The sequence below is a fragment of the Herpailurus yagouaroundi genome, unplaced genomic scaffold, assembly GCF_014898765.1.
Source record: "Herpailurus yagouaroundi ecotype Mexico unplaced genomic scaffold, PumYag 67203, whole genome shotgun sequence".
NCBI lineage: Eukaryota > Metazoa > Chordata > Mammalia > Carnivora > Felidae > Herpailurus > Herpailurus yagouaroundi.
The window spans coordinates 561,813-573,059 of record NW_024420044.1 but is presented as its reverse complement, the minus strand read 5'-3'; the positions used below and the strand labels follow the sequence as shown (position 1 = coordinate 573,059).

At 37.5% G+C, this 11,247-nt stretch overlaps 1 long non-coding RNA gene across 3 annotated transcripts in view; it reads left to right on the top strand.

Annotated features, from left to right (window-relative positions):
• Positions 1–5,349, top strand: part of LOC121024812 (uncharacterized) — a 106,282-nt gene extending 100,933 nt beyond the window's left edge. For all 3 annotated transcript variants that reach the window (XR_005787824.1, XR_005787825.1, XR_005787826.1), the window contains 2 exons: positions 2,772–2,940; positions 3,444–5,349. This is a non-coding gene — a long non-coding RNA (uncharacterized LOC121024812). The remainder of the gene's footprint in view (positions 1–2,771; positions 2,941–3,443) is intronic.
• The last annotated feature ends 5,898 nt before the right edge of the window (positions 5,350–11,247 follow it).

The following is an 11,247-nucleotide window of genomic DNA, read 5'->3' as shown; positions in this document are numbered from 1 at the left end:
AAAGAGAGATCAGTCACGAGTCTTATAGGTCTCCCTTTATATGTGAGGGCACGTGTACCCCTTGCTGCTTTCAGAATTTTCTCTTTATCCTTGTATTTTGCCAGTTTCACTATGATATGTCGTGCAGAAGATCGATTCAAGTTACGTCTGAAGGGAGTTCTCTGTGCCTCTTGGATTTCAATGCCTTTTTCCTTCCCCACTTCAGGGAAGTTCTCAGCTATTGTTTCACAAGTACCCCTTCAGCACCTTTCCCTCTCTCTTCCTCCTCTGGGATACCAATGATGCGTATATTATTTCTTTTTAGTGTATCACTTAGTTCTCTAATTTTCCCCTCATACTCCTGGATTTTTTTATCTCTCTTTTTCTCAGCTTCCTCTTTTTCCATAACTTTATCTTCTAGTTCACCTATTCTCTCCTCTGCCTCTTCAATCCGAGCTGTGGTGGTTTCCATTTTGTTATGCATTTCATTTAAAGCGTTTTTCAGCTCCTCGTGACTGTTCCTTAGTCCCTTGATCTCTGTAGCAAGAGATTCTCTGCTGTCGGCTATACTGTTTTCAAGCCCAGCGATTAATTTTATGACTATTATTCTAAATTCACTTTCTGTTATATTATTTAAATCCTTTTTGATCAGCTCATTAGCTGTTGTTATTTCCTGGAGATTCTTCTGAGGGGAATTCTTCCGCTTGGTCATTTTGGATAGTCCCTGGCGTGGTGAGGACCTGCAGGGCACTTCCCCTGTGCTGTGGTGTATAACTGGAGTTGGTGGGCGGAGCCGCAGTCAGACCTGATGTCTGCCCCCAGCCCACCGCTGGGGCCACAGTCAGACTGGTGCATGCCTTCTCTTCCCCTCTCCTAGGGGCGGGATTCACTGTGGGGTGGGGTGGCTTGTCTGGGCTACTTGCACACTGCCAGGCTTGTGATGCTGGGGATCTGGCATCATAGCTGGGGTGGGTAGGCAAGGTGCACAGGGGCAGGAGGGGCAGGCTTAGGTTGCTTCTGCTTAGGTGATCCACTTCAGGAGGGGCCCTGTGGCAGCAGGAGGGAGTCAGATCCGCTGCCGGAGGTTTGGCTCCGCAGAAGCGCAGAGTTGGGTGTTTGTGCGGAAAGAGCAAGTTCCCTGGCAGGAACTGGTTCTCTTTGGGATTTTGGCTGGGGGATGGGCGGGGGAGATGGCTCTGGCGAGTGCCTTTGTTCCTCACCAAATGGAGCTCTGTCGTCAGGGGGCTCAGCAGCTCTCCTTCCCTTTGTCCCCAGCCTTCCCGCTTTCTGAGCAGAGTTGTTAACTTATGACCTACCAGACGCTAAGTCGGGCTTGCTAGGGAACACAGTCCGTCAGGCCCCTCCGCTTTTTGCAAGCCAGACTCGGGGGCTCTGCTTGGCCGGCAAGCCGCCTCTCCGCCCCGGCTTCCTCCCACCAGTCAGTGGAGCGCGCACCGCCTCGCCGCCCTTCCTACCCTCTTCCGTGGGCCTCTCGTCTGAGCTTGGCTCAGGCGACTCCGTTCTGCTAATCCTCTGGCGGTTTTCTGGGTTATTTAGGCAGGTGTAGGTGGAATCTAAGTGATCAGCAGGACGCGTGGTGAGCCCAGCATCCTCCTAGGCCGCCATCTTCCCTCTCTCCACTGTCAGTTTTAAATGGCCTATCTATGCATACTTTTTTCATGAAAGAAGCTTTCTATTTTTTTTTTTTTATCTGTACCAGTCATGCTTACCTTGATGATAAAAGAAGGTCTTCCACCTTTTTCTCTTTCCTGGTCATGGTCATCTTGTCCATAAAAGAAATCTAATTCTGTGGCTAACATGTCCATAAAAATTACAATCTTTCCAAATCTTTTACAGCACAGACCAAGGATACTTAATTCCTGAAGATAGTCTTCCACCTCTGTGGGATGTCCAGCTGTCAGATCTTGACTACTGTGCCTAGCTTGAATCCTTATTTTTATTGCAAATTTGAATCCTGCTGGTGAACCCCATATATCCACATCCTCTTACCAAACACATGCAAACTAATGGTTGACTTACTTATATCAAACAAGGTAATATGGTAATCTACCTGGGTTATTTTATTGCCATGATATCCCTTTGTAACTACTCACTGCTTCAGAACTTCATCCTGAACATTTTCTTTCAGAGAAATTATGATTGCCAATCTTGTTACCATTTTTTATCTTTTAGTTTCATTCTTATCTTGACAAGATATAAAGAGAGACTTAAAAGGTATTCTAACCAATACAAAGTCCCAGGCAAGGACACCTAAGTGGGAGACACCATTTGGCTCCCCTCCTTACAATTTTATATTGTATGTCTTTGACAATTCATAAACATTTATTCCAGTTTCCATGTTTTATATTTCATTGGGTATTACCCTCCGCCATATATCCTACTTATTTCTCCAACCCATGAAAGATAATACAAGTATAACACAGAAGAGATGCTATAACCATAGTGACAAAATGACCAATTTTGGTACCTTGTTCTCTGGAAGGGAAAAGATCACAAAAAATAGTCATGGAAATTCCCTTTCCCTTCATGAATGCACTGAAATGCATTAGGGCTTTCTATGGGTAAACCTGTAAAAATGTTTTAGGGCTTAAGGAAGGGTATCTTTGGAAAGTATGTTTATCCCAATACAGCCATCTCATTAGATCAACTTGTTCAGACAAACACGGGATGTTGATTTGTAAAAAGTCAGCTGTGGGTGATTGTGAAATGCTTTTTTCCTGAGAATAAAATGAATTGCTTCTCCTGCTTAGACCTACTGCTCTTGTTTCCAGAATTTCTGAATCCCATTTGGCTTCATACCTTGGCTTTTGATTTTCAACTCATGCTCATTTAAAAGCTTGATGAGTTGCTTTGGACATGCATACCTGCCTTGAATTTGGCACCTTCCTTCAGACCTGATGTTCTGTATTCTTACTTCAGATCTACACACCATAATTGCAGGTAAGAGGCTCTCCTTAACTTCACACATTTCTCTGGGTAAATTTTTTCTTTCAGTCTCTACAGCATGAATTAGAAGGTTGAATAAACTCTACAAATGGAGACTAACAGTAACTTTAATGGAGAAGTACCAGCTATTAGGGGGTAAGGGAGAGCTAAAGCCGATGAATATATATACATAAGTTCTCCTTTCCACAGACTCCCTGCAGCACCCTCAATGCAAGTTTAGCTCAATCCTTTGGAAAATAAAAATAGGAATTCCATATAGATAGGCCTCTTTATAAAAATTACAAATATTTTAAAATTCAAAAGTATCTATCATATTTATTTCCTAAGAAAATCTATAAGACTGTTGTTTCTAAAATCTTTACTACTAAGGACAGTGTTAAGAGGAATTATCCTGCTCATTCCATAGCACATAGGATAACATTGTCTTTCAATTGGGCATGTGAGGATTGTTCATGGTTTCTGACTACCACCTGGTTATGTTTGTTTGTTTCATCTAGGTGTTTCTGGCTACAACTGCCATTCATCAGATCCACCAAGGGGAACAACCAGTGAGCATACTTCTATATTCTAAAAACTGGCCTGTAACTGTCCACAACCCAAGGTCCTAAGAGCATTTGGACACCAAGAATTACTTCTGCATACTGCCATAAATGCCAATTCTCCAGTAACATGTCGAGGAAGTAAGAAGGGAAAAACCCTAATCAGTCCCTGTATACACATGCTAATTTAGAAAAAAGAGACCTGGAACACAGGAGACAAGGGTGTGTTGTAGGACAAAATGGAGATTATGTTAGGTACAGTGAAAAATATATTTTAATACATAAGCTGGAAAGTAAAGAGAACCTGAAAATACAGGTGGTAATATTGCAAATTTCTGAATATGTCTAAAAAACAGAAATATATCTTAGGTGATCTTATGAAGACAGAAAGTATTTTGAATGAGTGGTGGATTTTAAATGAAACAATTAAATTCATACTTAGTGGAATCGTAGCTGTCATGGACTGACTGGCAGCCTTTTTTTAATCTCTTTAATTCTCTCTTACTCCTTTTTGTTCAAAAAGCATTAAGCCTCTGTTATGGACTATTTTTCTAATAAAAAATGTAGTTCTAAGAATATCACTTCTACTTGGGAAGTGCTCATATATAAGAGATGGGCTTTTGGAGTGTCAGCCACTTCAAGGATCACATTTATTTCAAGAATTTGTTTTTCTTTATAGGCTTTCATGAGAGTGGACTCATGTTATATTCTTATATGCTCTGATAGCTGCTTTTTGAACTTTAAAAAACTGAGATGCATGAAAGACTTCAGAGGTGCTTTATCACTTCCAACAGGAGAAATATCAATGTACAATTGCTAAAGAGAGCCAGAATCGAACCAAGTTCTTTGAGAATAAGATTTCTCTCCCTGGGATTAAACATTAAATGAAAGCTATATTTAAAAATGTTGGAACTTTCCTTTTTCTGGAGAATCAAGATCCTTATTTGATAGTAGGAACAGATTTGTACAGAAATACATTATTTGAAATATGTTTGCTGTTATCTGCTGCGGAGGTGGATGCCAGAAGGGAGATTCTTGGTATCACATCAGAAAACTTGAAGATTATAGAACACATGGAAGATTTGGTTGGAACAGTATAACAGCAGGACTTTTTACTTATACCCAAGGCACTCCATTCTATAACTAAAGAAGAGACCTGGGCTCCAACAAAGAATTTTCAGTTTGAGCTCAGAACACTGAGAAGATAAGGAGGGAGGAGAGAAGAAGGATTTTTTTTGTAAATATTTTGAAGGTTTAATTTATTTTTGAAGAAGTGGTTGAATCAATAGTCGGGGCCTAGTAGTTTAAATGTTAGAGAGTAGAGGATAGTTGACATTTTGTGTTGCTGTAATATTTTATTTGGTTTTGATAACACTGTTTTATAGTATAAAATGCATAACTTTTCTAGTGAGCTTTCCGGGGTGAGGGGTTGTATTGTTAAATGTGAAGGAGAATACCATTAGTGTTTTATATTTATGTTACTATGTTATTTTAAGTATAATTATACAGTTATATTCTGAAAAACACTCTTCTCTGATGAGCTTTGTGGGAGGGAAAGAGCACATATATGGTTAAATGTGAGGGAAATATTTGTGTAATTTTAGAGCAATTCTATTGTATTATTTGTAGAATAATTATGCTTGTGCAATGTATATCCTTGTCACTTAGATTGGTAGATTTAGAGGGGATGTGTATTTAGTACCTGTACCAGTATCTAGTAGTAGAAAACATTTGGTAAATATTTTTTGATTGAATTAATGATTAATTAACTGTGATTATTTATGTAGTATTTCCTCATTATTCAGTATTTCCTCATAAATGTCAGATAAAAGTTATATTTATTTTATAAATAAAAAACATTTATCTAGCATTTCCACCCAGAAATCCCTGGGTGGGAAAAACAAACATAACAAAATGGCAATCAGAAACCATAAATAATCCTTACATATCCGATTGAAAACAATATCCTCCCACGTGCTGCAGAATGAACAGGACCACTCATCCCAACACCCTCCTTAGTAGTCAAGATTCTAGAAGCACCAGCCTTTCATTTTTCCTTAGGAAACATGTATATTAAATATCTATATGAGATATCAACCCATATCCATGGAAGGCCAGTTAGAGTTGGCGCTATCAGTGGTAAGCATCGGGAGGATTTGGGTATTTAAGATCTTAACTTTAGAACCATAGGACACAGAAAGACTTGAGGCTTAAATATATTTTGGAACTGCACCACGTCTGGAAGATGACTCAAACTGAAACTGCTGAAGAGACCAGATAATAGGCATAGGATGACACTCTTTGGATTGGACTGAGTGGAAGAAGTCAATGATAGTGTAGTGGCTATTTTAAAGAAAAAAATTTAATGTTTATTCGTTTTTGAGAGACAGAGAGAGACAGAGCATGAGTGGGGGAGGGTCAGAGAGAGAGGGAGACAGAATTCAAAGCAGGCTCCAGGCTCTGAGCTGTCAGCACAGAGCCTGACGCAGGGCTTGAACTCATGAGCCCTGAGATCATGACCTGAGCCAAAGTTGGACGCTTAACCAACTGAGACACCCAGGAGCCCCTGTAGTGGCTATTTTAAACTGATGACCTTAACTTCCTCTGGTTAATGACATTCCTAATCTACGTAGTTACAGAGGTGGTTTCCAGTGGCCATGTTTCAATATTTCACTATTCTTATGATAATAATAATTAATACACTTTTCCTATGATCATAGTTGATTGGATCAGGGATGAGTATCAGACTCAACCGAGCTGTTCAGAGTCCCTTTCCTACAAACTTAGACTTGCAATGAGGGGAGAAAATGTTTTCTGTGGCCAAGCTTACTATTTGTGTAGCAAGTTTAATTCTTAACTTCACAGTAGATGTGCAAGGAATGCCACATAATTTTATTTAAGCTTAACTAAACCTAACTCCAAACTTTAACCCCACTGAGCTACTGGGAAATTAAATGGAAGTCATGTTTGAGGTTCTCCCCTTTCCATATGTCATAGAAGAATATGAGAGTCTTATGTGGCACTTCAACAATGGAAGTTACCAATGAAAGTTTCACTGTGTATGCCTGTTTATTACCTTTGAAATATGGCAGCTCCATAGTTTATGTGTCAACTATGGGTGAAGAAATTTTTTTACCAAACAGGAAATTTTATATAGGTATCTCCAGGTCTTGGTTCTAAGTTTTCTGAAGCAAGGAAGTACAAAAAGCCTGACTTTGTTTTTGTAATGGGATAGAAAAAAATACATGTAAGGAAAATCCCTCGGAAGTCAATGTCTCAGTAAATTATACTGCTACTCAAGTGAACTTATGAACTGTTGAGTGGACATATTATGGATACCCATAGGGTTGCCTTCCTAGATTTTGGCAATTCCTCCTTTTCTGGTTACTACTCTGTTTTATTCTACAGAGCTGAGTCCAGAGCCACAGAGATTGAACCTCACTCAATGTGAAGGTCATTTTCATGTATCAACATGGCTGGGCTACAGTCCATCATTCAATCAAACACTAATATTTTTGTTTTTGGGGAAAGTGTTTTTTTAGATGTGATTAAAGTATATAATCAAATACCTTTAAGGCGATTATCCTAGATAATACAGATGGCTATTATCCAATCAATTGTAAGGTCATAAGAGGAAAGTAGAACCTTTTCTAAAGAAGAAGAATTCTGCCTATGGATAGAAGCTTCAGCTTGTGCTCAAGAGGTCTAGCTTGTACTTCCTGATGACCTGCCCTATGGATTTTGGATTTGCCTAGGCAACCCCCAAATCACATTACCCAATTACTAATAAATCTCTCCTTACATATATTACATACACTATTATCTGTAATATCTATATAATGTATCTCTAGATATACTGAGTCCATTCAGGCTGCTATAACAAAGTACCATAGATTGGATAGCTCATAAACAATATAAATTTATTTCTCACAGGTCTGGAGGCTGGGGAGTCCAAGACCAAGGTGTAAGCATGGTCAAGGGCTGGTGAAAGCCCTCTTTGGATTGCAGACTACCAACTTATTATTGTATCCTCATGTGATGGCATGGAGCTAAGGAGCTGATTGGGGTCTCCTTTATGAGTACTAATCATATTCATGAAAACTTCATCCACATGACCTAAACACCTCTCAAAGAACCCATCTCCTAATACCATTACATTGGGCATTAGGATTTCAATATATGAATTTTGGGTGGACACAAATATTCATATCATAGCATATAATATGTATAATATATCTTTTAATATATAACAGTATTATATAATCCTGTCTCCATTCCTTCTAGTTATAGATAATTGGTTTAGGGATAAATACACTTAATCCAAACAGGATTAATCAGATTCTCCCTTGTAAAGTTGTGTTTTTCAACTTAGACACAGAGAAACTAAAGGATAACTACATCATTTTAATATTAAGACATTTTATGAGGCTCAAACAATCCTATTGCTGAGACCCCAAAGCTACTGTGACATCTTGGATTTTATGACATAATCTATTTTCAGCCTAATAAATTCTATTTACTTTTTTTAGTTTAACATAAAGTTGGTTTCTGAATTTTGTAATCTGACAATTATAAATAGGGATACATGGGAGTACCTGGATTAAAAGCCTAAATGCAAGACCTGGAACCATAAAGCTCCTAAAAGAAATCATAAACAGTGATCTCTTGGACATAGACTTAGAAACATATTCATGGACATGTTTCCGCAGGCAAGGGAAACTAAGGAAAAAGTAAACTATTGGGACTACAACAAAATGAAAAGCTTTTACAGAGGAATAAAAACATTAACAAAACAAAAAGGAAGCCTAATGAATGGGAGAAGATATTTGCAAATATTACATCTGATACGGGGTTACTATACAAAATAGATAAAGAATTTATACAACTCAACACCCCGTTCCCCAAATAATCTGACAAAAAAATGAGAAGACCTTCACGGACATTGTTTTTAAGAATTCTTACAGATGGCAAACAGACTGATGAAAAGATGCTCAAAATCACTAATCATCAGGGAAAAGCAAATCAAAACCCAATGAGATATCACCTTAAACCTGTCAGAATGACTAGAATCAAAAGGACAAAAATAAGTGCTGGGAAAGATATGGAGAGAAAGAAACCTGCATGCATAGTTGGTAGTAATGTAAATTGGTGCAGCCAATGTGGAAATAAGTATGGCACTTTCTCCAAAAATTAAAAATAGAAATGCCATGTGACCTAGTAATTGCACTACTGGGTTTTTATCCAAAGAAAATGAAAACGCTAATTCAAAAAAGATATATGCATATCTATGTTTATCGAAGTATTATTTACAGTTGCCATGATGTGGAAGCAACCTGTTTATCAATAGGTGAATGGATAAAGAAGATGTGGTGTATGTATAAATGAACTATTACTCAACCATAAAAAAGAATGAGGTCTTGCCATTTGTAACAATATGGATGGCCCAGAGGTTGTTGAGCTAAGTTAAATAAGTCATACAGAGAAAGACAAATACCATATGATTTTGCTTATATGAGGAATCTAAAATGAAAACCAAATGAACAAAAATCACACCAGACTGCAAAACAGAGTCTGGTGGTTGCCAGAAGGAAGGTGATTGATTTGTGAATATTGAGCTGCCCCTGCAGCTCAGGAATGAATCCCACTTGATGTGGTGAATAATTATTTTAATATATTGCTGGATTTGATTTGTTAGTATGTTGATGAGAATTTTTTCATCCATGTTCATCAGGGATATTGGCCTATAATTCTCTTTTTTTTAAGTGAAGTTTTATCTGGTTTTGGAATCAAAGTAATGCTGGCCTTGTAGAATGAGTTTGGAAGTTTTCCTTCCATTTCTGTGTTTTTTTGGAATAGTTTGAGAAGAATCCACATTAACTCTTTTTTAAATGTCTGGCAGAGTATCTCTATGAAGCCATTTAGCCCTGGACTTTTGTTTCTTGGGAGATTTTTGATTACTGATTCAATTTCTCTGCTGTTTATTGGTTGGTTCAAGTTTTCTATTTGTTCCTATTTCAGTTTTTTAAAAATGTTCATTTATTTTTGAGAGAGAGAGAGCACAAGTTGGGGGAGGGATTAAGAGAGCAGGACAGAAGATCTGAAGAGGGCTCTGTGCTGACAGTGGTGAGCCCCATGTGGGGCTCAAACTCACAAACCACGAGATTATGACCTGCGTGTAAGTCAGACGCTCAACCGACGTTGAGCCATCCAGGTGCCCCACGCCCCGTTTTAGTTTTGATAGCTTATATGTTTCTAGGAATTTATCCATTTCTTTGAGGCTGCCCAATTTGTTGGCATATAATTTTCATAATATTCTTTTATAATTGTATTTCTGTAGTGTTGCTTATATTCTCCTCTCTCTCATTCATGATTTTATTTATTTGGGTCCTTTCTCTCTTGTTTTTGATAAGTATGTCTAGGGGGTTATCAATTTTATTCATTATTTCAAAGAACCAGTTCCTGGTTTCCTTCATCTGTTCTACTGTTTGTTATTGTTGTTGTTGTTGTTTTGTTTGTGTATCAATTGTATATTTGTTTATCCATTGTTTCTGCTCTAATTATTATTTTCCTTCTCTGCTGGCTTTAGGCTTCATTTTTTTTTCTAGCTCCTTTAGGTGTAATGTTAGTTTGTATATTTGAGATTTTTTCTTGATTTTTTGATGTAGGCCTGTATTGCTTAATTCTTCCCTTTTATGACTACTTTTGCTGCATCTCAAAGGTATTGGACCATTGAGTTTTCATTATCATTTGTTTCCATGTATTTTCCATTTTTTCTTTAATTTCCTCGTTGACCCATTCATTCTTTAGTGGGCTATTCTTTAACATCCCTGTATTTGTGGTCTTTCCAAATGTTTTTATTGTATTTAACTTTAAGTTTTATAGTGTGTTCAGAAAATATGCATGGTATGATATCAATCTTTTTTGTTTTTTGTTTTTTACTTGTTGAGGCCTGATTTGTGACCTTATATGTCATATATTCTGGAAATTAGTCCCATGTGAACTCAAAAAGAATGTGTATTCTGTTGCTTTATGATGAAAAGTTCTGAATATATCTGTTAATTCCATCTGGTCCAGTATGTCATTCAAAGCCACTGTTTACTTGTTGATTTTCTGCTTATATGAACTGTCCATCACTTTAAGTGGGGTGTTAAAATCCCCTACTATTATTCTATTATTATAAATGAGTTTATGTTTGTTATTGTTTTATATACGTGGGTGTTCCAAGTTGGGGATATAAATATTTAGAATTGTTAACTCTTCTTGTTGGACAGATCCATTAATTATGATAAAGTGCTTTTCTTCATCTCTATGGTCTTTGGTTTAAAATCTGGTTTGTCTGATATAAGTATTGCTACTCTGGTTTTCTTTTGATATCCATTAGCATGATAAATGTTTTTCCATCCCCTGACTTTCAATCTGAAGGTGTCATTAGGACTAAAATAAGTCTTATGTAGGCAACATACAGATGAGTCTTGTTTTATTTTTTAACCATCCTGACATTGGAGAATTTAGTTCATTTACGTTTGGAGTCATTATTGATAGATATGAATTTAGTACCATTTTCTTACCTGTTTTGTCATTTGTGGAGATTTTCTCTGTTCCTTTCTAGTCTTTGTCACTTTTTGTCTTTCTTTACCATTCAAAGAGTCCCCTTTAATATTTCTTGCAGGGCTGGTTTAGTGGTCATGAGCTCCTTTGGTTTTTGTCCGGGAAACAGCCTTGCTGGATAGAGTATTCTTGGCTGCATATTTTCCCTAATCAG